Raw genomic sequence first — 24,793 nt, forward strand, 5'->3', positions numbered from 1 at the left:
TCTGAATTTTCGGGATATAACAAGATGCGGGTTGAATTTTAGGGACAAGCCTAATGTGTAGTAATATTGTACTTGTACGTACCAAATCAATTCGCACTTCCCTCAACCAAAAAGAAAACGAAAAAAATAAAACTATTCACACCACACAAAGAGAGAGTCTTGCCCCGTTTTACTATACAAATGCTATTCAAAGCTACTCCCTTCTTCCATCTATATAGGGCCTAATGCGTTTTTTCGATGCTAACTTTGACCAAATATTAGATCAATGATATATGACATCCAACTTACACAAAGCACACAGTTAAATTCGTTTGTGAAAGGTTCTTTCAATGATATAATTTTCACGTTGTGCATGTCATGTACTATTAATCTTGTCAATAGTCAAAGGCGGTCTTAAAAATCTCATTACGCCCTATATAGATGGAAGGAGGGAGTATGAATCCATGTTATGTCCGATTAAATTTTTTCGCTTGCTGTATAATGCATGTAACCTACTCATACCAACATTTTAGTGCATTCCAAATGTCTATACTACCGCTGCAATTTGAACTAAATTTGAATTCGTTTCTCTATTTCAATAAGAATCTACAATCATGATTGTTGCCAACTTCAACCATCATAGTTTCCTTGCTATCCTCCAGATATAAATCAGACGGCCTATAATGCAGGATGGCAGGCACACCATCATCAACAACTCCGTTTTTTATAAGAGTAGAGATAAAATATGTTAAATGTAGTATACCATGTGCATAACCACACCATGTGTATCACCGTTATATATATTCACACATCCGTCGGTTTGAAACACTATGATAAATTTTTCAAATATCTGAATTCTCTTTTTATAATGAAGTATATATGATCTCTATTCGTCTTTTACACCCACACAACCCTCTTATCTTTGTATCTAGCGCTAACTTTCTCTTGTGCATGCACACGCCCGCATCCCTCTCACCCTCCCTCAGCATTCTCTAGCTCCATCGCGCAAATTTGTCTTTTCACTTTAGGTCGTTCACCCACGGTGTGTGTAGGCCCCCCCAGCTCCTTCTTTACAGCACACATCGATCGATATGCCTCTCTAGCCAGGTGTGCCTAGCAAAAACACAAGCTTCCCCTCTTCTCTTGTCACCGCCCATGCCTCACTCCCACCACTCTTTTCATCGTTCTCGTACTCGCACACTCCTCCCCCTCGATATAGTATGCCTCTCGTACCACCTCCTACATGCATCTCTCTCTCTCTCTCTCTCTCTCTCTCTCTCTCTCTCTCTTTCTATCCTTCTCCTCGTGCCTCATTTGCTTCTAACACACACATGCATGTATACCGATCGATCTCCCAACATATACCTAGATCGACTTTAACTACCCCCCCATCGATCGACGTACCTCACAAGTTATGTCTCTCCTTTCTCTTACAAAGGGCGATTGATCTTCCTATGTAGTTACGTCAGCTTACCACAGCCACATCGTCCCCCCTCATCATTCGTGCATGCCTCCTGACCCGTCTCTCACACGCGCGTGCACAGACAACAAGCAGCCATCTCGTCTCTTATTGATATTGCGGGCGTGCCCTCCGTTTGTCTAGCAAGCCTATCCCACCATTTGTTAGAAGCAACTCCACTACCACCCCCTCCAACACTCTAGCTCTGTCTCTCTCCCAACCTTATTCATCTCCTGCACATATGCATGAATGCCGATTGATCTCCCATAATACATGAGGCAGATCGATCTCCTTAATACATGAGGTAGGCCTCTCTCCTCCTCCACACATATACCAGCCATTGTACCTCTATAGTTAATTGGGCCTCCCTCTTCCCCCACCACACACCGATAGTCGAGCGCTGCAGGTAGGTATCCATGCCACAGAGACAAACTGCACATGTCCCATCTCACGTTCCAGTAGGCCAACCACTCTATATCTTTGACGTGGGCACACACAAATTCGATGGCACTCTTTATCGATCGCGCGCGCACACACACACACATCATCCCTCTCTTCGATTCTATGGACACCTCAAGCCGATGATACATCCACTCTCTTCTCGTGGATCGCCCCCTCTATATATATGTTATATCCAGGACTCTATTTCACACACATTGCATATGTTAAATGTTTTGATTGACCCCCCCCCCCACAAAAAAAACTCTCAAGAACCCACACACTATATCTTTATAGGTTTGTATCTCTCTCACACAACCCCACGTAGGTGGTGTAGGTATACAAGAAGAGAATAGGTGCACCGTGCACGTACTCACGCTTCGTGCCCAGCCACACCCGCGCGTGTACACGGTGGAGCTCATTTCTTTACGAAATGGCTGCCCACGTGCTAATTTAAACGCCTGTAGCGGTTGCTTACCTAGGGAGGTCGTGTACCACGCGTGCACGAAACAAAGTTCGACTTGACGCGTTGCCGCGTTATTTTTAAATAAAGTTATAACGCTCAATGGCACATACACAGAATATAAAACGATTTTTATGGAGGAAAAGGTAGTCCGCTCTTCAGAGTATCTCACACAAGGCTCCGGTGGCCTCTCTCTCTCACCGTTGGTCACTGATCCGGCCGCATCCCGTCCGCCAGGGGAAAGGGAGTGCGGTGGCCTCTCTCTCTCTCACCGTTGGTCACTGATTCGGCCGCATCCCGTCTGCCGGGGAAAGGGAGGAAGTGCATCGTTTCTCCGTTCGACGGCGCAGAGGCAGCACGTCCCGATCTGCGGTACACGCCGTTCTCTCTGACCAAGCTCCGGCGCGGCAGGGCCTACGCCACAGGCTCGCAGATTCCGCCCATCGCTGCTCACCTAGTTACATCCCGACGACCTCCAGGTATCCCCTCCGGCCTTGCTCCACTGCCCGTTTTCCCACGTCGCTGCATGTGGATCTTCCATAGTTCTTTGCCCAAAACGTAGCTCGTCCGGCGTACTTTCCATATTGCATTATCGTCCTCACACCATTTTAGACAAAAACAACCATGTTGTTATCTTCCCTTAGGACAAGGAATATGCTTCTTTTTTGTCATCGCATGTGTCATCAACTGTTATTGGCCAGTAATTGTTTCCTTTCTACCTCTTTTTTTGCAAACAGGGCTATCCATTTCACGTCGTTGCTATTGCGACCTTTTGGTGAACTGCACAAATCACTTTTTTCTTAAGAGTGTTTTGTGTACTAAAATGTCACACGGGCAACGTCTCTACATTTTAGTGCGACTGCACAAAGGGAGATTGGTTTTGCTCTATCCTCCTCATCCAACTCCGAGCCTAATCTTCTCCAACTAGTTAGTCTTAAGAGAGACTGCAAAGGTGACCAACTTCTATTTGTGTGTTTATTGTTTCATCAGCAGTCCTCTATTATCGTAATCACACTTGATATCTTTGGAACAGGGACGCTCAGCTCTATTTTAGTGGAACTGCACAAAATGATCGGAATGTTGCATGCTCCAAACAGCTACTTTTTTCCCCAACATGCCTTGTTGATTTAGACAGAGCTGGGGGGACGTTGGTGCCAATGAAAGCATGGATCAATTTTAATTTAACACCTTCTCACAACTTTGTCTTCAGTTGTGATGTAATTATTATCTCTGATCTGCTAATAATTGACATGCATTAGCAAGGAAGTTAGTTTTTTATTGTTTCCGAAAGAGCATCGATGGTAAGACACGCGAAACAAAAGCTGAAAGCTCACACCATGGTACAATTTCATGTCACTGGAAAATTATTTGTATAGTATGTCAATTATCTAAACAAATGATGGAAGCTTGATAGCATTGCCAGAAGCCTCTTCATCATCTGGGTCCATGTGCCATGCACAAAATTATACTCCTTCGTTCCTAAATATTTGTCTTTTTACAAATTTCAAACGGGCATATTTTAGAGTGTAGATTCACTCATTTTGCTTCGTATGTGTACTCCCTCCGTTCCTAAATATTCTATTCATCTTAACAGAGATTTCAACAAGTGACTACATACGGAGCAAAATGAGTGAATCTACACTCTAAAATATGTCTATATACATCCGTATGTGCCAGTCCATTTGAAATCTCTAAAAAGACAAATATTTGAGTAGTCACTCATTGAAATCTCTAGAAAGACAAATACTCCGGAGTATATTTAAGAACCGAGGGGGTAGTGCACAACCGCATGGGAGACTCGGCCCGGTCGTTGCGCGCGCATTAATAGTGAGTAATGAGCAGTCAAATAATAAGCCCCACCTTTCCCACTTTAAGTTGCTCTGAAGAAACAACCATCAATACGCTCTTCTTTGAATCCGCTCATACTACTCCATCCATCACTGTTTATACAACGCGCTTCAGAAAAAAGAAAAAAAAATCTATGGGACCAAGGCGACTAGCGGTCGGCCTGAAAAACAGCATTGGTAGTTATAGCACGGCATCTATTACTAGAGGGAATAATGCGTACACACATGAATGCAGTGCTTCCACCCCGGGTACACACATGCATGCACTCTGTAGTAGTATAGTACATGGAGAGTAAATTGTGGACTTGATTGCGTTTACCACACCCTAATTAATTGAGCATTAAGCCAAACGCGTCTGAAGTCTCTCTGGTGGTGGAAATGCATTGAGAGAAATGCATCATAATGAAGTGCGCCCTGTAAACTGTGACGGAGGGTGGAGTAGTATGAAGGTGCAAAACCAAGTACGCGTACTACTACGCTTGGCTCTTCGCTCCTTCGTGAAGTCGAACAATGATGGTACTCCGCATGTTGGGTACTACAGTGTATGCCTCTAACAATCTGACACCGAATGGACTGATGCATGTCCACCGAGGGTAGGTTGCAGTAGTCAAAAGGCGTAAGCGAGCTTCACCTTGTCCTGCAAGCTTCTCCTCGTTCTACGAGTTGACGGGACACACCAAAAAGTAGTGCTAGTCCATACTCCCTCCTTTCCGGTTAATATGGCTCAATCTTTTTTGTGGGTAAATGAGAGAGCTTTATTCATATATATATATATAAGCATTCTTAGGACGATCAGCCAAGACACTGGTCACTAGGAAGCGAGGTACCCCGCAAAAAAAGAAGTAGGAAGCGAGGTGTTTCATCAAGCCAGCTCTCGGCCACATTCAAAGTGCAGTAAGCACGGTTCGCACGAAGATGCGCCGCAAGGTTTGCTGACCTGTTTACATGCTGAATAACAAAAAAAGAGGAAATATTACTGAGCGCTACTATTTGTAACAGGATATGAGCCAGAATTAAGCGAGAATTGTGGCGAGTGTTCCATGCAATCAACTTCCATTATCACATGCGAGAACCCTCGAAGAGAACCAAATGTGTTGAAGATTGCTTTATCACATTTTAAAATTATAATAAGAGTGCAGACGCTCCTCCATCCGGTTCCTAGTACTAGTATAGTACGTACCTTTATGGACTATAGTAGTAGTACTAGTAAACTTTGCGCTTGGCTGTTCGGGAAGTCGAACAATAATAGCACTAGTAGTATAGTGTATGCTTCTGGCAATCTGACACCGAATTAACTGTTGCACGTCCACCGCCTGAGCGAGGGAGAGCTTGCATTAGTCAAAAGTTTCTCCTTGTCCTGCGAGCCACCGCGCGCAAGCTTCTCCCGTCCTGCAACCTTCTCCTTGTTCGGCAATTTGACGGGACACAACAAAGTAATGCTAGTCCATGCTACCTCCTCTCCGGTTAATATGGATTAATTTCAAACGAGATAAATACACTGTCTGTTACTGTATATTTGTAAAAATACGGTCAGTGGATTTCATAATACGCTCATTGCGCTCAATATATATATTTTCCGGTGTTCATACGGTCACTAGCTCACCCTGACTGCGTATGTGTGTGCATGCACGTGTAAGTTGAGCACTTGAGCGTGTTCGTGTGTGTTCCGTCATGTGCTTGGACATGCATGTATTAGGGTGTCGCGCGCGTTTTTGCGTCCATGTGTACGTGTGACTGTTGCATACACATAGGGGGAGTACGTGTAGGGGCCACTAAGGAGCAGTCAAATCACAGAGTAAGTTAGTCGGAAGAAGCAACCATCATTTCACTCTTGAATGACACGTACACAATATAAAATGGTTGATATGGAGAGAAAAAGAAAACCACTATATATACACTAGCAGGAGCCTAAGCTACAAGCCTGCTTGCTTAGGTTGCTCTCTTCACAAGCATAGAATGACGGGCCTGATCCCGCAGCTGGGGGAAGGGAACAATGTTCTGTGTAGACGCGGTCGACATCGGCGAGTGAGAAAACCCACAGTCGGTGCGTCCCAATCGGGGGTCACGGCAGTATGGGCCGATGCCGCGTCCCAATAGCCCTTCTAGCTACAGCCCGACATCCCAGGCAGTCCATCTTCCTTTTGGAGCCGGCTTGCTCCACTGCCGTAGCTCCATCTCCATGTCGATCTTTCTCTTCTTCTATCGGCTTCTATTTGTGATGAGTTTATGTCTCATGAACTAGTGCCGATACTATTATTCTAATCACACTTCTTCAATATCTTTGCCATCAGGGATGCTCAGGTCGATTTTAGTTGAACTGCACAAAAGCATCGTATGATCCGAGGGTGCCAGCCGTCTTTCCTTCCCGACATTGAAAGTGCTATAGAACAAGAGGTACCAGAAGGTGGAGAACCAAAGAGTGCTGCTTCTATTGTTGCTGACATTCTCACTAAAGAATCTCCCTCTATGTCAGTGCGAACGACACCTATGGGATCACAAGAATCCCTACTACGGTTGCGGGGCGCGGGGTCGTGAGAAGAGCGGATCTAACAGATAGCACACGGTTCGTTTATCCAGGTTCGGGCCGCGAGGATGCGTAAAAACCTACTCCTGCTTTGGTGGATTGTATATCAGTGTTCTTGAGCTAGCTATGGGGCGTGAGGAGCTCCAAAAAGCCGAAGCCTCTTCCTGGTCGCCTCGGGCCTCCTTTTATAGGAAAAGGGGTGGCCACAGTGGCACAGGGGAGGTGGAAAGGGAATGGTGATGCGAGGTTATCCCTCGCATTACATGACAAGGCGCATTTAATGCGTCTTGCCCAGGTGTCCTTGCTTTATCGGGGCCGGGGGAGAGCAATGTCTCGTCCGTCGCCGCTCCCTATCATGTCGACACGCGCCCTGGCCAGTGGCGCCCGCGGTGCCATGTAGGCAGGCAGGCAGCTGAGGTGGCGCAGTGGTGGGTCTTCACGAAGATCCGCATGCCGCCACATAGGTGCTTGCCAAGCTGGTTGGATCGGCAGCTGCATGCGAATGGCGGTGGAGGTTTGACTGGTGTGGGCCTGATGGTGGCCCTACGGGTGTTCTTGGCAAGGGCCTTGCCGGGGCCCCGGCAAGGGTCTTGCCATGGCGCCCGCTGTCATCCCCGGCAAGGCTCTTGCCGGGGGCCTTGTGGTCCTCCTTGGCTAGGATCCCGCCAAGGATCATCGTCTTCTAAAGGGTGTATCTGATCTTGAATGTCTTCACAAAGATCTGCAAGCCACCACGGGGATGTCTCCCAAATCCTTTCCCCCATGGGGGCAGTGGACTCAAGGGTGACTTACCCCGTAGGTGTGGGGCGAGCTGCCACGGCAAGGGTCTTGCCGGGTTTGCTAAAACCGCCTCCCGGCAAGGATCTTGCCGGGGGGGTCCGCTTCATCCCCTTTGCTCTTTGTGGTCTTGGTCTTGGCGTCATTCTGCTTCTTCTGAGCTTTGGCCTTACCTTGGCTTACCTCCCTTGCCTTGCTCAGTGTGGTGGTGCCCGTGGCTCAGACTGCCCGTGCACAGTTATAGGGGTACAAAAAGTGTACCCCTCTTTTTGTACACCGACAGGAGCCCCCGGGCCTGGGCCACACGTAAGCGCAATCGCGTCATTGGGCTAGGCCCAAAAATGGTGCGCGGGCAGGCTGGGCGGTTTTTACCGCGGTAAGTCTCTTCGTGCGCCGCGCTTCCCATGCTTCTCACGCGTGGCGCGGCGTGGGGAGGCGTGTGTGACGTGTGCGGCATGCGTGGGGTTGCTTCCTGCGGGCATGTGTCACGTCACAGTTAATGTGAAAGGAGGTGGCCCGCGTTTTTCCCCCATAAGAAGGAATAACCGTGGGCGCGCTGCTCACTTTCTCCTCTTCCCTCGTGCCTTTTCCGATCTTGGAGCCTCCGTTTCCTCTCTTCCTTCCTTCCTAAGCTTTCTCTGTCGCCCGCCGCCGCTGCTTCGCCACCCCCCTTACTCATCCCTCTATACTTCTTGGTCGCCATGGCTCCCAAATTCCCCAAGGGCGAGGGGGTGGCTAAGGGCGCCGGGGCGGTGGAGCCGCCGGCGAGCGCGCTGTCGAGGGACCGGACGAAGTCCGCCTTCTTCTTCCCCTCGACGGTTGATGTTCAAGAGCTCCGGGCCTCCTTCAAGCCCTTATGGGGAGTGAAGACGGGGGGAGAGGATTCGGGACACCCGGCGACGCGCGTCATTCCTGCCACTTGCGCTGATCCTGCCTCAAATTGGTACCCCTTCTTTGTTGATTACTTTTCCTGCGGGTTATGCCCCCTTTCTCCGATTTCTTCTGCAATGTCGTGCGCACATTCGGCTTTCGCCTCTTGGATTTTACTCCGAATGCGGTGGCGTGCATGGCTTTCTTCGCGCATCTTTGCGAAGGCTTTGCCGGGGTGCAGCCCAACACGGCGCTCTTCCGCCATTACTTCTTCCCTCGAATCCAGCCGGGAGGAGCCGTCTCCGGTTGCGTCACCTGGATCTCAAGATCCAAGGAGGCGTACCCGGACAGTGCCGCGAAGGAGAGGTGGGAGGAATGGCGTGGCTGGTGGTGCTGGATTGAAGATGAAAACCCGCCGGAATTCTGCAAGGTCTGGCGAGTGCCGCCGGTCCGTGGCAGCGATTGGAGCGATGTTGATGCCGCCGATGAGAGGCTCACCGTCGCCACCACCAGGATTCTCCGGCTGACCCAGGCCGGACTCACCCTTGAGATGATCGGGGCGGACTTCATTCGCCGCCGGATCGACCCGTTGCATAACAAGGGGAGGCCAGCTTGGCTCTTCACGAACCCGGCTGACATTATGCGGCTCCGCCCTGGTCTCGACCACAACTTCACGGTGATGGGACATGCCCACTTCTGCCAGCGACTCTTCCAATTTGATGTGTGTCGCGATGGCGAGGTCGAGCGGACCGGCAAGGCCGCGAGGGCTGCCGCAAAGGTTGGCAAGGCCCTCAAGGGGCCATTTTTCAAGCTGCCAGCAGGGGTGGTCCCGTTGTGCAACAATTCGCGTCGGTCCGAGATCATCGCCATGATGCTGGACTGCAATGCGCACGGCCCTGTCCCGAGCTGGGAGGAGCCGAAGGACGAGGATGTGCAGCAATTCTTCAACACCTTGATCGAGGTGTATGTCAATGCCGACACCGAGCGGTGCTTATCATGGACACCACCCAGGCAGAGCTGGACTACATCGCCACTAGGGCGAGGGAGGCACAGCTTACCGCGGAGGCCGGCAGCGCCGGGGGCGTGGAGGACAAGGCCGCAACGGCGGCAGAGGAAGAGGAGCTCACCCGGTGGGCGGCGGCCTCCGAGGAGGTTAGCAGCGCCGACACCGGAGCTCCGCTTGTCGAGGACGCGGCCGACGAGTCGTCAGGGGAGGAGGAGGACGTGGCGGCAGGCTCGACGCCAACCAGGGGAAGAGGGCGAGCCCCGTGGCGGGTTGGCTACGGTGAGCCGGTCCGGCCCGGCAGGGCTGCGCGGCCTCAATTGACCCTGGAGGGGTTTGGGCGCCACACGAGGGCCACGGCAGCCAAGAGGCTGACGAAGGCCGCTGAGAAGAAGAAGACAACAGCCCCTTCCTCATCCAGGCACGCACAAACCCCGCCGCCTCCTTCGCCTCCTCCGACAGGTGTCGACTCGGATGATGATGTGGAGCTCCCTTTTGATCTCGGGCCTCTCAGCCCGGAGAGGAAAAGGAAACTGATGGAAGAGGAGGAGACGAATGACGAGTAAGTTCCCTGTTCCTTACTGTCATTTCCATTTCCTCGAATTGGGTCGCTTGTCTTGATCCATTTTTGCTTCCGCAGGGAGACAGAGACGTTGGCCCAGAGGGCGAAGAGGGCGAGGACCTTGGCGAGCAGCCAGCCCCCGGCTGGGGCTTCAAAGACACCACTGGTGGTGCTGAGCAACCCCGACAGCAGCCCCCGGCGCAGCCCCCAGCGTATGTTCGTCACCCACTTCTTACTCGACATGCGGTAGGCCCTCGATGCTATGATGCTGACCTTGCCGGGTTTGCAGGAGGGGAGCGACAGCAGGAGGAGCCACAGAGGGCTACTCCTAACACACCACCCCCATCGACTACACCGCCGCGGGGGGCGTCCCCGGCAAGGGCATCAGGCACGGAGTCCACACCCATGGAGGAAGAGGGGAACTTGGACGCTGGTGGCTCTGCCACGGCGCCAAATGCCGGCGGAGAGGGGACTCCTGCTTCTCAGCCTGGCACTGGTGAGTCGCCTGTCCATCGTCTCTGTTTTTCCCTTATTCTTTTCTTGGCTTCTTTGCTCCCGTTGCTGCCCAGGCCCTCCTTCAACAGAGATGGAGGATGTGGACACTGTTGTCGGGGATATCGCTGAGGAGGCCGCGGTGGAGGCTAGCAGGATTGCCGCCAAGGAGGCCGCCAAAGACGTTGACGAGGCCGCCGTCGATGAAGCCGCCAAGGGTGCCGCCGGGGACGCCGCTGCGGGGGCCGCCAAGGCGACCGGCGAGGCTTTTGTCGAGGGCGCTAGCAGTGGACCTGCCGCTGAGGCCGGCAAGGCCTTCGCCGAAGGAGAGGTGATGGGCGACCAGCCTCCCTCCTCCTCAACCTCGGGCCCCGGCAGATATCTGAAGGTGGGCGATGATCTCTTCGTCCACCTCCCAGGGGCGTCAAGCCGGGCGCCTACCGAAGGGGAAGTTTTTGACGGCGAGGTGCTTGCCGCCACTGGGCTTGAGGTTTTCGGCGAGCCGGGCGTTGGCGGTGACGGTTCTCCGAAAGAGCAGCTTTTCCACGCTATGGGGGCCAACTTCCGAAAACTCCAGGCGCTCTACCGTGTCCATCTGGACAAGGTTAAGTCCAGGATGGCAATGGTGGACCCGGCGGAGGTGGATTTCAAGGCGCGCGTTGCTGAGACGCAGACCTGGTTCCACCAGGATCGCGAGGAGCAGAGGGCCCTTCAGGAGGAGTTGGCCAAGCACGATGTCGAGCTCACCATGAAGATGGCTGACATCGAGAAGGCCCAGGAACAGGCGGCGAACTTGGCTACCGCGGCCGAGGCCGTCCGGAACCAGCATCAAGCCGCACTGGATTCCTAGGAAGAGGACCTCACCGCACGTGAGGCGAAGCTTGCCGCAGCGCTCCGTGGCAAGGATGAGGAGCTCGAGGCCCTTGTCGCGCGACGGACTCACCAGCTGGAGTAGAGGCACAAGGAGGCACTCGATGCCCAGGCTCTGGCCCATGCCGGCAAGGTAAGGGAGTTGGAGGTGGCGCAGGACGAGCTGAAGGAACAGGGCCTCAAGCTGTCCAACGAGAAGAGCACGCTCAACAGCGCCTTGGTGGAGGTGCAAGGAGCGGTCATCAGCAGGGCTGGGGAGCTCTCTGACGTGCAGAACTCCATCAGAGACCTCAGGCTGAAGCTGGAGGATCTCGAGAAGGTGTTGTCGGAGGGCAGGGCTCGGGAGGAGACCTTGACCAGGAGCCTCGAGGAGGAGAAGCAGCTGCGGGCGAACGAGGCCGCCTCCAACCAGGATTATGTGGCGGGCAAGAACAGATGGATCAGCCATCTGGAGGAGGACGCCGGCAGGGTCACCTCACAGTTGGCCACCATGGGGATGCCACACGTGAGGTACGCCCCTAAGCGCAGCGGGACCGTCAACACCAAGTTGACCATGTTCTTCGAGGGCGTCCTCGGAGCCCTGGCTTATCTCCACTCCAACAGGACGGCCACGCTGGCCGAGGAGGCCCGGCGACTTTGCCAGAGGGTCGTGACCAAGGTCCTCACCAAGATGGCGTACTGGAATCCCGATCTTGACTTTGCGGCCGCGATGAAGAGCTTGCCGGATGGTGCTGACCTCACGGTGCTCAAGGAGCGCATCAAGCCCATCACTGACTGCATCGATGAAATCAAGAGGGTGGAAGGCCAGCGCCTGGATTAGGCATCCCATTCTTCTTCGCCGCTGCGGGTTCCCGACCAAGACAAATTTTATCTTTAGTTAGAACCACAACAATGATGTGATGTAATATAACTCTGAAGTACTCTTAATTTTCATGCATGTTATTTCCCCGTTCAATTCCTCTTTGTATGCGCGCCCTACGCCGATCAGGAAGGCTTGCCGGTGCGGAAGCCCCTAGCGGCATTTTGGGGACGGATCCCCATGGCCAGCCGGGTACGCGTGCTGCCGGACGAGCCACCTTTCCGTTCTGAACGCGGCCGCTCAAACTGTCGAGTTTGACTCGAGTCAGAATCGAGGGCGTTGCAGATCGCGGAAGGCTACTCTGCCATTCTCGACGTAGCCGCTTGAGCTGTTGAGCGGACTCGAAACAGGGCAAGGGCATTGCTGATCGTGGTAGAGCCCCCTGGCGTGCAGGTTTCTCATACAAAGCGAACATCTCCGGGGGGAATAACCTCAAATAAGAAGGGTAACATGAATAAGGGTTCCGTGCAACTTAGCTTCTGTTTGTGATCGCTTGAGTGTCGATCTTCTGGCCTCCTTCCTTCTTCAAGAGCCACGAAGACAAAGGAGTGGTGACCTATGGGATCACAATTGCGACCCCCTACCGGGCGCGCCAAAGATGTCTGTGCGAACGACACCTATGGGATCACAAGAATCCCTACTATGGTTGTGGGGCGCGGGGTCGTGAGAAGAGCGGATCTAACAGATAGCACACGGTTCGTTTATCCAGGTTTGGGCCACGAGGATGCGTAAAACCCTACTCCTGCTTTGGTGGATTGTATATCAGTGTTCTTGAGCTAGCTATGGGGCGTGAGGAGCTCCAAAAAGCCGAATCCTCTTCCTGGTCGCATCGGGCCTCCTTTTATAGGAAAAGGGGTGGCCACAGTGGCACACCGGAGGTGGAAAGGGAACGGTGATGCGAGGTTATCCCTCGCATTACATGACAAGGCGCATTTAATGCGTCTTGCCCAGGTGTCCTTGCTTTATCGGGGCCGGGGGAGAGCCCTGTCTCGTCCGTCGCCGCTCCCTCTCGTGTCGACATGCGCCCTGGCCAGCGGCGCCCATAGTGCCATGTAGGCAGGCAGGCAGCTGAGGTGGCGCAGTGGTGGGTCTTCACAAAGATCCGCATGCCGCTACGTAGGTGCCTGCCCAGTTGGTTGGGTCGGCAGCTGCATGCGAATGGCGGTGGAGGTTTGACTGGCATGGGCCTAATGGTGGCCCTACGGGTGTTCTTGGCAAGGGCCATGCCGGGGCCCCGACAAGGGTCTTGCCGTGGCGCCCGCTGTCATCCCCGGCAAGGCTCTTGCCTGGGGCCTTGTGGTCCTCCTTGGCTGGGATCCCGCCAAGGATCATCGTCTTCTAAAGGGTGTATCTGATCTTGAATGTCTTCACAAAGATCTGCAAGCCACCACGGGGATGTCTCCCGAATCCTTGCCCCCATGGGGGCAGTGGACTCAAGGGTGACTTACCCCGTAGGTGTGGGGCGAGCTGCCACGCCAAGAGTCTTGCCGGGTTTGCTAAAACCGCCTCCCGGCAAGGATATTGCCGGGGGGGTCCGCTTCGTCCCCTTTTCTCTTTGTGGTCTTGGTCTTGGCGTCGTTCTGCTTCTTCTGAGCTTTGGCCTTACCTTGGCTCACCTCCCTTTCCTTGCTCAATGTGGTGGTGCCCGTGGCTCAGACTGCCCGTGCACAGTTATAGGGGTACAAAAAGTGTACCCCTCTTTTTGTACACCGACACTCTAGCACATTCCTTCGACAGGTTCTACCTGGCCAGGAAATTAAATCATGTTTAGAGTTTAGGGTTTAAGTCGTAGTGACCCCATCAGTAGTTTTTCTATCGTACACGCTCGCACAACTTTTTTCTTTAGTTGTGAAGTAAATGTTGGCTATGACCTGTGAATCATTGAGATGCATCAGCATGCGTGTTAGTTTTCCTTTGTATTTGATGGAATGTTGTAACGGGGCAACCTTGGAATAGGAATGAAAATGGAGTGGAAAAGTTTCCATTTTTTCGGAGAAAAAATGGAAACGGAGAGAAACAAACGTTTCGGTTCGTTGGATCGCGCCATCGAGCAAAACCAACGTTTAAATCACGTCTGTCGTGTTCGTGTCTCACCCTCCTCTAGGGCTCGACCCCACATGGTCGCTCGGCATGCCACTCACCGCAAACCGAGTAGTATACCATAACTTTCCCGCCTGCTTGTCGATGGATCGCGCCATGGAGTACTAGCACTACTGGAAGAGATTGACGAGTTGGGGGAGGACAGCTAGCTGTAGCATGGACTCCCAAGAACTTACTACTAGAAGAGATCGCGCATGTTGTAGCTGGCTATTGTGACCTTTGAATGCGGAGCAGCCGCGTGCACCCGGAAGCGGCGCGGGCGACGCTCTCTCGGCCGACGCGCCGCAATCAATGCCGGCGCCAGTGAGAGGTCGCGTCCGCGCTGGCCGGGCATGAATGCGGCACTGACCGTTTCGGGCGGGAAGCACGTGCGGGTGATGAAGAGGGTTCGGGTTGGTCAGGACCGTCCGTGGCAGCGGTCCGGACGTGCGCAAACAAGAGATGATGTACGTTAATATTGCTACGTATATAATTAACAATGTAAATAATGTGCCAGTTGGACAAATATGATTGGAGATCAAGATGGAAATGGAATTTTACGTAAACACGGATATGCATGTCTATGTCTATGTGTGTGTGCGCGACGACTCTCGTGACCTGGAAGCGGGGGCGTGTTTTTGATCGAGTTTTCTTTCATGGTACGTCAGAAAATCAGTTTTTCTAATTCACATCTACATGTTATTTAAGGATATCACATCTAAGCTCCCACAAGTATATAATGTAGCAACAAGAAACAAAAAAACTAGGAAAAGACCACAAACAGAGTGGACATCAACTTATATGTGACATAACTATGTCACATATAGATGTGTCCTAGACATACCCTTAAAAAATTGCCCGCCAGTTTTCGTTTCTTTTTTCCGGGAACGCGTGTATTCTATTTAAAACCACTGCTATGGAGAGATTTTTTACTCCATTATAGCCTCTTGTTTGATAGAGTTTCTCGCGTCTCGCTCTCTCACCCTCTCCATATCAAAACAAGATGACAGTGTCCACACTATCTCTCTCCTCACCGGTGGTCATAGATCCGGCCGAATCTCGTCTGCTGCGGGAGGTGAAGAGTTGCAGCGTTGACGTTGTCGCCGTCGGCGACGGAGGAAGCCGATGCGCATCGTCCTCTCGGAGCCGGCGCTGGCGCGGATGAAGATCCTCCGCGCCCTTGTTCGCTGCCACCGTGTGGGCATATCCCGCCCGCCTGCCTAAACGACATCTCGCCCACGTGAGGTATAACTTCTTGTACTGGTCCAGCTCCCCAGGTCGCTGCTTGCGGGTTTTCTTCTATGCGACTACTCCCCAGCTCCCCATGCATAGTAGCTAGGGTTCGTCGGCTGGTCCAACATCACCTACTAGTACTATTATAGAGGAAATGCCACTCAAAAAGTTGTCCTGATTTATGCCTCGGTGGAGGTATACATGTTGTTTCAACAAAAAGTACATGGTGGTTGTGCGGTCATTGTCCATATGGTGGTAGTACTATCACTGGTTAAATGAAGAAATGCTTTTTTCTCGGGTATCCTGGTTTAGTTCCCATCAAGATAATTATGATGCTTCTGTTTGTTGGTGTACTTTTCATTAATTCTTATTAACAATTGAGATGTCGTTGCTAACCCTTTTTTATATTTTTGGAAACAGCGATGTGTGTCTCCATACCCGGGCATGTCTTCCTCAATTTTAGTGGAACTGCACAAAATTGGATGGCCATTGTTGTTCCGCCTCACTGTCCTCTACCACGTGGTTCTTTGTTCCTCGAGCTTGATTACTGAGAAGAAACATACCACGGTGAGGATTTGTCGAACTTCTTAGGTGCCTCACCCAAACTTGATGCCAAATGGATGATGCATCACCACGATGACCTATCGATGCTCATGGTTGCGCCTCATGGTTGCGCCGTCTGGTGAAGCTGATCGGTATTCGATGAAAAACAAGCTGTCTTCCATCAGTGCTCTTTGCTTGTTACGCACAAAGATGATATCCTTCATCACCTCACCTTGGTTGTGTTGGGTACGCAATCGTCTTTCACGTTGGTGCAATTTTCGCTAGGGTTTTACGACAGGTGGGCCCAAAATGTGGCTGGCTCACCTGTCATACAGCCAAAAGCAGGTGCGGTGAAGGCACCGGAGTTCAGTCCGTACTATAGTAGTATATATATAAGCGGGAGCCTCAACGCTTGTTCGCTAGGGTTTGCACTCTCCACACGCTCGCCGCACTACATATATGTTACACGCTGGAGGCTCAGCATTCATTTGCTAGGGTTTGCTATATTTAGTCTCTCACCCTGAGGGAGTCCTGGATTAGGGGGTGTCCGGATAGCCAGACTATACCTTCGGCCGGACTCCTAGACTATGAAGATACAAGATTGAAGACTTCGTCCCGTGTCCGGAAGGGACTTTCCTTGGCGTGGAAGGCAAGCTTGGCAGTACGGATATGTAGATCTCCTACCATTATAACCGACTCTGTGTAATCCTAGCCCTCTCCGGTGTCTATATAAACCGGAGGGTTTTAGTCCGTAGGGACATACAATCATACCATAGGCTAGCTTCTATGGTTTAGCCTCTCTGATCTCGTGGTAGATCTACTCTTGTACTACCCATATCATCAATATTAATCAAGCAGGACATAGGGTTTTACCTCCATCGAGAGGGCTCGAACCTGGGTAAAAACATCATGTCCCCGGTCTCCTGTTACCATCCGCCTAGACGCACAGTTCGGGACCCCCTACCCGAGATCCGCCGGTTTTGACACTGACATTGGTGCTTTCATTGAGAGTTCCTCTGTGCCGTCGCCATCAGGAAGGATGCCTCATCCCGTCTTTAAAGACGGCACCATTGCTAAGGGAGCTTTGGCTGTCGGGCAAACTCTCCGGCTAGGTGGTTTCCTTATGACCGCCTGTTCGGCTGCTGCGCCGACGATCTGAGAGAGATTAACTCTCCCCAGGTCACCCATCACGTTGCCGTGGTAGAGGGATAGTGCGGCGACCCTTCATCTATCTTAAGGACTAGCTATGTCCGGATTCCCGATCCCTCCAAGCCGGATACCCGCGGAGGGGAGGACATCACTCAAGACCTGAACTTAAAGTCAGGCGACGGGCTAGATTCATTGGACAGTATCCAAGAATCCAAACTCCCGAGTTCGGAAAATCCTTGGCCTCTGGGTCTCAGATTGGGTGAGGTTTCGGATTTGATTCCACCCACCCACCCGTACATAAGCGATCTATCCCAAATTAGGCAAGAGCCCGAAGAAACAGTACGTCATTACTGGGCCAGATTCCACCTGGTTATGAACAGGATATAGGACTGCCGTGAGGAAGACGCAATTTCATTCTTCTGCAATAATTGCACGGACAAGGGAATCCTCAACGCCATAAGTCGCCGTGATATTACATGCTTCGCTGACTTGGCATCCATAATACGATAGTACTGTACGATGGAAAGCGCCTGGAAAACCGAAATAAAATTTTGGGACAATCCGGCCCTGAATACAAACCCAGTCCGAGATAAAAGGGTGCATCATCGCCAGACACCCGGGTTCAATACCAAAAAGCAAAAGCCCTCTACAGGGCATGGAACCGTACTGGAAGGATGGCTTAATGGACCCTGTAAAATTCACAGTGCAGAGGGCACCACACCAACTCACAGCCTTAGAGCATGTTGGATACTCCGGAAGGTGGCAAAAATTGGCGAAGACCTTCTAATTCCAGAAGCCACATAAAGCCACCCCAGAGACACCAGTACAGTATTAACAGTCTTCGAGACTTTCGCATCAAATAATATGCGAAAAAGAACACTCCGCAGCCTTGCCGAAGTCTACCAAGTAGCAACAATAAACCCATGGAGTGACATGGCTATTACTTTTAACGCCAGTGATGAACCTAAATTCCGAACAGCCCGAGCACCAGCCGCATTGGTCCTCAGTCCAATAGTGGACGGCTTTCGTCTTACCAAGGTACTAATGGATGGCGGCAGCGGATTGAACCTCATTTATGAGGAAACCCTTCAAAAAATGGAAATAGACTGGAACCGCATTGAGCGAAGCAGCACAACCTTTAGAGGAATAATCCCCAGTCGGGAAGCGCGCTGTACAGGAAAAATGACACTAGATGTGGTGTTCGGCATGCCGGATAATTACAGGTCTGAAGAGGTCACGTTCCAAGTGGCCCCATTCAGTAGCGGATATCACACTCTGCTAGGGCGGGAAGCGTTTACAATCTTCCAAGCAATACCCCATTACGGGTACATGAAGCTCAAGATGCCCGGGCCTAACGGAATCATCACTCTCGCTAGTGATCCGGACATAGCACTCCGCGCCGAAAACAAGACAGCCGCACTGGCCCTCGAGGTGCTATCCGAAGCCCTAGTGGCTGAGGAACTGACTGCGCTGCGCTCCACGGTGAATAGGGATGATGTGATACTCGACAAAAGATCCAAGTCCACCTCATGTAAACCGGCGGACGAAATAGTCAAATTCCAGGTCCATCCAACGGACCCCAATAAAACAGCTTCCATCGGGGCACAGTTAAACCCTGATGTAGACGCCGCACTGCGAGAGTTCCTACGAGAGAACTGGGACATTTTCGCCTGGCACCCTTCAGACATGCCAGGAATCCCACGCAGGCTGGCCGAACACAGCTTAAATATCCTAAAAGGATTCAAGCCAGTCAAACAGGCTCTTCGGTGTTTTTCCGAACCTAAGAGACAGGCCATGGGAGAGGAACTAGCCAAGCTATTGGAAGCCGGATTCATCAAAGATATAAAACACCCGGACTGGCTAGCAAACCTGGTGATGGTACCAAAGAAGGACAAATCCTGGCGCCTGTGCGTTGATTTTAAAGACCTTAACAAGGCTTGCCCAAAGGATCCCTTCCCCCTCCCCCGCATCGATCAAATTATCGACGCTACCGTAGGACACAATTCGTTGTGTTTCCTCGACGCATACTCCGGCTACCATCAAATAAAGATGGCAGAGTCAGACCAAGCCGCAACGACATTCATCACACCATACGGCCCATTCTGCTTCAACACAATGCCCTTCGGGCTCGAAAACGCCGGCGCAACATATCATCGCATGATTCAGACATGTCTGGCAAACCAGATTGGCAAAACAGTGGAGGCATACGTAGATGATGTGGTCGTTAAAACAAGACATGTCGAATCTCTAGTAGACGACTTGAGGCTAACATTCGATAACCTCCGAACATACGACATCAAGCTCAACCCGGAAAAATGCGTTTTTGGCGTTCCACCCGAAAAGCTCTTGGGCTTCATTGTATCCGGTAGAGGAATTGAACCAAATCTAGCCAAGATCCGAGCTCTGTCTCAATTGGATATCCCGAAGAACCTCAAACAAATACAAAAATTAACCAGATACATGGCGGCTCTAAGCTGCATTATCTCCCGCTTGAGAGAGGCCCTACCCCTTTACCGCCTCCTTCGGCGCACCAAACACTTCAAGTGGACGGATGCAGCCACGGCTGGACTCGACGAAATAAAAGCCATCTTGGCAACAAACCCAGTCCTGGCCGCGCCAAACATTGGCGAACCAATGCTATTATACATTGCAGCAACCCATCAGGTCATAAGCGCAGTGCTCGTCATCGAACGAGAAACGTACGGACACAAATTCCCCCTTCAAAAGTCGGTCTACTATGTGTCCACTGTCCTTACTCCGTGCAAGTCACGGTACCCGCATTATCAAAAGATTGCGTATGCGGTATTTATGGCATCCCGGAAGCTGCGACACTACTTTCAAGAGTGTTCAATAACAGTAGCCTCGGAAGTGCCACTTAACGATATTATAAACAACCGTGACGCGATGGGCCGGATTGCAAAATGGGCCATTGAGCTCCTCCCGTTCGACATAACTTACAAGCCACAGCGAGCTATCAAGTCGCAAGTTTTGGCTAACTTCGTCGCAGAATGGATGGAGGCCGAACTCCCTAAAGAGTACGGCACATATTCAAACTAGGTCATGCACTTCGACGGCTCCAAAATGTTGGCCGGTCAAGGGGCTGGCATGAAAAGATACTTACTGGTCATGGTGGATAAGTTCATCAAATGGATAGCAGCCAAGCCTGTTAAGACGGCCGAATCCGGACCGGTGATAGACTTTATATCCGGGGTTGTACACCATTACGGTGTCCCCCACAACATCATCACTGATAACGGCACAAACTTTACGGCCGACGAGGTAAAACTCTTGTGCAAAAACATGGGCATCAAGCTCGATTATGCTTCCGTCTATCACCCACAAACTAACGGCCAGGTCGAACGTGCAAATGGTCTTATCATGAGCGGCATCAAACCCAGATTAGTGCGGTCCCTTAAGGAATATAATACGCACTGGGTAGAGGAGCTCGACTCCGTACTCTGGGGGCTGCGGACCACACCGAATCGCACCACCGGATACACACCATTCTTCATGGTGTACGGCGCAGAGGCAGTTTTGCCCTGCGACATAATTCATGACTCACCTCGAGTGCGCATGTACGAAGAAAGAGAAGCCGAGCTCGATCGGCAGGACAATTTGGACGCCTTGGAGGAAGAGCATGACGTGGCAAAAGCCCGTTCCGCATTCTATCAACAGCAGGCTCGAAGATAACAAAGCAGAGAAGTACGGGCCAAAAATTACAACGTTGGCGAATTAGTTCTATGCATGCCGGACAAGAAAAAGGACAAACTCAAGCCCAAGTGGGAAGGTCCCTTCATAATTGACCAAGTCCTGACTGGTGGAGCGTACCGCCTGCGAGATGCATCGGATAACTGACTCGAGCCGAACCCATGGAACGCAGCCCGTCTCTGAAGATTCTGTGCCTAGCGCCGGACTCTGTGTTCGTCTCCTTCCTCTGTCCATTTTTTATATACTTTTTGTCTTACATTTCTCTCCTTCTCCCCTCTCTCTCTTATAGCCTTTAAAGGCTCATAAAGTGACGCGCTATCCACGCTCATTAAACCTGGGGGCTTCTTTAAACAGAAGCTTATTTATACGGGCTTCATGCCCAACACATGTGTCACACTTCCGCATGTACCTTTTATTCACCATTATATGCATCGATATGACTTAAGTTTTGGCCAAGCTGGGTTGCCTGGCTCCTGTGCTTACCCCTACGTTCCCGATTGTTCGGCTAGGTGGTAAAGGGAGCACCTCTGCGATTGTTACTGCCGGGTCAGCCGGATGTGTACCTCAGACTGGGTGAAGCCAAAAGCTAGCCTTCTTAAGGGAATATTCGGTCGATGAACTAAAGATGATCTTTTTTCACTTATTTATCTATACGCCCCCAGATGTTTTTCCTGCGTCTCTTTTCACAGAATGGACATGCACTTTAGGGCATGCCTCCCAGGGAAAGGAACCCCTAACGGAACTATTCTCCCTGGAAGATGTTTCTTACTAACCATGTAATATAACATAACTAGTTGGGCACTTGTCTATTCAAGCACTAATGACCCCTACGCCTGGTCTCCATGCATACCCCGGTTCTTATATAACCGCGAGGGTATTCAGACACACTCTGGACCGTCAGGCCCCGAGGTTGGAGCGAAAAGGTCAGCCATGACAAACAATCTACAATCCGGCTAGAAGGCATTACACATGTTAATTAAAATTACATAGTCAATCTGACTGATTGTATTCCTCTTCAATACCATCTAACAGGCTGTCTAGCTTACAATCCTATTGGGAATACTTTGCGGCCAATTCTACTTGGCCGTATACTAAGCTCACAGGGATCTCCTTCCCATCAGGCCCCACGGGTCCGACCTCGGCCATGTGGTTTGGGTCAGCCTTCGTGTACCGCGTCTTCACCATGGCCCAGGCCTCCCTGGCGCCTTGACGGCAGGCCGACATCTTCCACAATCGAAAGCGCCGCCGCGCTCCCTTCAGCTTCTCTACAAGCTCTCCAAGGCCTTTGGGCATGGAGACGGATAGCCACAAGGCCTGGGCGACGCCTTGCATCACCTGCCGAACTCGCTCGTGCAGTTGTGAGAGCTCGGGAAGAAGGTCACCCGTAGAACTGGGCATTTCCTCTGCAGGACGACCTGTTAGCATACCTACAGACATTACTCTGTTAGTCAACTTCCTCGCCGAACTCTTTTTTAAAAGTTTGTTTAAGCACTTACTAAATATGTCGCGTTGAAGCCGCTGATTCTCCTTAACGGAGTCCAACAGCTGGGCACGAACATCCTTCAGTTCAACGCCCAGCTTGGTGTTGGCATCTTGGAGATCATTCTTCTCCCGCCTCACCTTTGTCAGCACACTCTTACCAGCCTTCAGCTGGCGTAAGAGTTGTTGCTTTTCCGGATTTAATCCGGCGCCATCTGCAATTTCATTTGTCAGATTTGCACCCACGCCGCACTTCGCAAAATACTTATCTTTCGAAGCGTATATTACCAGAGGGGGTCTCCTTGGGCTCCCCTGCCGCGGCTAGTGCGGCCTCAAGTTGGGCTTTGCACTCTTCCAGCTCCTGGGACAGTAGGGTATTCTTTTTTGTAAGAACCTGCATAACAAATGATCCTTAAATCAGTTATTCTAACTGTTTCAAGTCTCGGGGGCTACTGGTATATATATGATTACCAAAATTTTCTTACCCGTATGTCTTTTACATATTGCTCCGTGGCTCTGGCTAGACCATTTTGAGCGGCACGGAAGTATGCATCTCCCGAATTGAAGGCACCCAATGCCACTTGGGAGAAACAAGCGTCGCGAAGAACTGTCTAGTGACGCATGTGGTTCATGGCACTCTCCACCTCAGAATTGGTGGCAGACAGCCTGTCCGCATCCTCTGTCGGAGGAGCGTCCGGTGCGCGCCTTCTGTTCGCCTCTGCTTCCGGACCAGGCTTTGGAGCCTGGCTGGTGGAGGCGCGATTGGCAACCTCTCCGGATATAGTCCGGTGAGGTCTCTTCGTCCTGAAGAAAGCACGAGCGTTAATATGCCTTGAAGGAATAACACCTGGGAATAAGATGGCGCGCAATACCTTTGCGCCGGCGTCTCAGTCCGGACCGCACTTCTTTTCAGCCCGCGGGGCCTTGCCGCCCCTCGTTGGCTAGTCGCCGCAGGCTCGGACTCCCGTCTCAAGGACCTCCCCTGCAAAACACGGTTGTCATACGGCAATCGAAAACACGCGACGATAGATCCCTTTTCAAAGTGCTGGGACTTCGGTCTCAGTTACCTGTGAGGCTGGGAGTAGCCCTGGGTAATCGTCCGTAATGGCCACCAACGCGTTGTCCTTGCTCAATTGATGAAACACCACATCAATCAGCTCCACAGATAAGTCCGGATCCTCTTGAGAGGCCGGGTCGAGGGACCGTCCCGGATCCTCGGGTTGTGGAGGAGGGCTGTTTATTTCTTTAACAGCCTAGCGCAGTTCCTGCGTTGAAGTTGTTAGACTGAGTATTTAACGATGGGAATATAAAACGGATGGGCAAGTAAAAGTGTCCACTTACCCAACTTGGGGGGTTGTACATAGAAAATCCACCTTGTGGGTTGACGTGGAGAAATTCCTCCTCTTCTCCCTTGTACAAAGCGGACAAGATCTTTATTAGAGCGGGAGCCGAATCCGGCCCCTTACAGCCGTGGCGGGTGGCGTCGTCCTCCCCGTTGAAGTCCCACATGGGGTGGCCTCTATACTGAAGCGGCTGCACCCCTCGCATGATGCATGCGGCCATGACCCCGATCATGGTCGGTCCGGAATGAGCTAACAATCTTATCCAGCCCATCAGGTAAAGAACGTCCTTGTCACTTTCCCTCTGAGGGCTCCGTGGATGCCAGCTTAGGCGCTTCTTTAGGGGAGCACTGTCGAACTCAGGGAGGCCGGTCCGGATAGGATCCGGCAGCGCGACATCCTCTATATAAAACCATTCCGAAGGCCAGTCCTCGGACGCCTTCTTTGGGGTTCCGGATAGATATCCGGTCCCGGCGATGCGCCACACTTCGGCTCCGCCCACTTGATATATTGACCCCTTCTGAGAACGGGGCACAAGGCAGAATAGCCTTTTCCACAGCACGAAATGAGCCTCGCAGCCCAAAAACAGCTCGCAAAGTGCTACGAAGCTCGCGATATGCAATATCGTGGCAGGCGTGAGGTTGTGCAGCTGGAGGCCATAGAACTCCAGGAGCCCCCGGAGAAACGGATGAATTGGAAATCCGAGCCCTCTTATTAAGTAAGGGACAAGGCATACCCGCTCTCGTTTCGAGGGATTGGGGGCGCTCTCCGCTTGCTCTCCGCCATTATAGGTGGCAAGTCCGGCTCGAACCGGGACCATATAGGCCGGGGGGAGAAATCTCTTGGTCTGGAGCATCACTAGCTCGCTGTGCCAGATGGAGCATCTCTCCCAATCTCCAGGTTGAGGGCTGGAAGGACGAGAGAAGGAGCTGCGGCGGCCGGCCATGATAGAATGGACCTCTGTCGGATACGCTCTGATGAATACTCGCGGAGGGGAGAAGGTGTGGTTTGGATCTAAATCCTCGTCCCCTTAAATAGGCGGCTCATTCACGCGGCTAGGGGTGTAAATGTAAAAACACCCTGACTTTTCGTATTCATTTGACACGTGGAAGATGGCCA

The sequence above is a fragment of the Triticum urartu genome, chromosome 3, assembly GCF_003073215.2.
Source record: "Triticum urartu cultivar G1812 chromosome 3, Tu2.1, whole genome shotgun sequence".
Taxonomy (NCBI): Eukaryota; Viridiplantae; Streptophyta; class Magnoliopsida; order Poales; family Poaceae; genus Triticum; species Triticum urartu.